Source organism: Sinocyclocheilus rhinocerous, unplaced genomic scaffold (genome assembly GCF_001515625.1).
Source record: "Sinocyclocheilus rhinocerous isolate Xijiao unplaced genomic scaffold, SAMN03320098_v1.1 scaffold2412, whole genome shotgun sequence".
NCBI classification, from domain to species: domain Eukaryota; kingdom Metazoa; phylum Chordata; class Actinopteri; order Cypriniformes; family Cyprinidae; genus Sinocyclocheilus; species Sinocyclocheilus rhinocerous.
In genome coordinates this window covers 66,057-68,036 of record NW_015663484.1, presented here as the reverse complement: position 1 = coordinate 68,036, position 1,980 = coordinate 66,057, and the positions used below count along the sequence as shown (strand labels likewise).

Here is a 1,980-nt window from a genome sequence, read left to right as displayed (position 1 = left end):
CGTGTTTTTTTTGGGGGGGGGGGGGTTATGAACCATGACTGTGTGGAAAATATTATCTTGTGCTCTGCAGAAAAACAGAAACTAGTAAATGACTGAATTTTTGTTTTGGGTTGAACCATCTCTTTAATCATCAATGTCAAAAGCAAAACAGGAGATCTAAATATTCTGAATTTGGGGTGAAATATAACCTGGATGTGTTCTTGAGAAAGAGAACAACCCAACAAAAACAATAAAAGCGGTGACTTTCTCCATCTTTCCTTTCTTGGCCTTCAGTGCAGCAGCAGCACTGAAAGAAATCATTGATACTTCTTGCTCTTTTTCTCACTCAAAAAAAGACAAAATAAGTCAAGGTGATGCTCATCTGAATTCCATGAAGCATATTCATATGCATGATGTGCTGAAGTCAGCAGTGTGAGCGCAGCGCTGAAACCCCACAGAGAGCTGGAGAAGCCCTGACCATCAAACACACACTCCCAGAGAAACAGAGACGACGCAGGACAGCTGAATCACTGATCGAGTTAGCCACTGAAATCAATACCCATCAGCCCCCTCTATACAACACACAACACACACACATTAATTCATTAGACCTGGCTCTAAAACTATTAACCCAACACTTTTAATACTTTAAGATAAATCACACACAGAACATATGAATATAAGATAATGACTGACTCTCTGAAGAGTCCAGATCAATGATTCTCAACCACAGGGAACCAAGACTACATGCATTAATATAAGACAAACCAAGCTTTAAATAAAAAAAAGAACAGAAAGAAGCAAAATATATTGATTTCACCCACAAGAATTCATTTCGCTCCCAAACTTTTGGAATGCTACAATTTAATTCTTTTATTTTATTATTTTAGTTTTTTTTTTTTTTATCATTATATAATTATTTTAGATACTTAGTTAAAATACAGACACTTAGTTAAAATACAGACACTCCTAACTTCAGTAAAAAAGGGTCTTTGAATATTGTTGTGGACAGTGGGGTGCCTTGGAATTGGGTGCCTATAGATAAAGCAGCATTTGAAACACATTTCACCTCCATGATTTGTCATTTAAAGGAATAGTTCACCCCAAAAAAGAAACAAATCTATCATTATGATGTTTTTAACTAAAATATGAGAGCATAATCCATAATAACACTTCCTACAGTGAAAAAGTCCATCCCATTGCTGGATTAGTTTCAGCTTTTGTCTTCTCCAGATGTTAACTGATGGACTGGAGTGCTGTGGATTACTTGTGGATTATTGTGATGTTTTTATCAGCTGTTTGGACTCTCATTCTGACGGCACCCATTCACTGCAGAGCATCCATTGCTGAGACACTGATGCAATGCTACATTTCTCCAAACCTGATGAAGAAACAAACTCATCTACAGCTTGGATGGCCAGGGGGTGAATACATTCCCAGCAGATTGTCATTTTTAGGTGAACAATTCCTTTAATATTAAAGATGATCTGATGTTACTCGTGGTGAACTGATGTGATGGTGTAATGTGTTTCATGTCAGAGTGAAGGCAGAGCTGAATGAGTCTGCAGGGGATTGCTGTGGTCCGCTTCCCTCCTAAAATTTGACTGGCATGTAGAAATTAAAGTTCAAAACTATATGACCAATCATAACGCCGAATCTGCCATGTTGTCCGACAAACAATCCAGACAGGTGAGCAGATTAACAGCGATGGACCTCAACCTGAAAAATGGTGTGTACTGATGTCTTTCTGTGGTTGAAACAAGATACCTTCTGATGTTCATTCATGTTTATTTCGTGCTGTAACTAGTAAAGAGGAAGAGATGATCAGTTCTCGTGCCGCTTGAACTGAGGCGCTACAGCGATCTGCAGGGTTGTGGACTCGAGTCACATGACTCGAGACTTGACTCGGACTCGAGTCCCAAATTTGATGACTTGCGACTCAACTCGACATAATTAAAGAAGACTTGAGACTCGACTTAGACTTTGACAGCAATGACTCGA

At 38.8% G+C, this 1,980-nt stretch overlaps 1 protein-coding gene across 1 annotated transcript in view; it reads right to left on the bottom strand.

The window, feature by feature from the left end:
- The window catches only part of LOC107728805 (serine/threonine-protein kinase WNK2), a 79,671-nt gene that overhangs the window by 42,483 nt on the left and 35,208 nt on the right, over window positions 1-1,980 (bottom strand). The gene's annotated exons all lie outside the window — the stretch shown is intronic.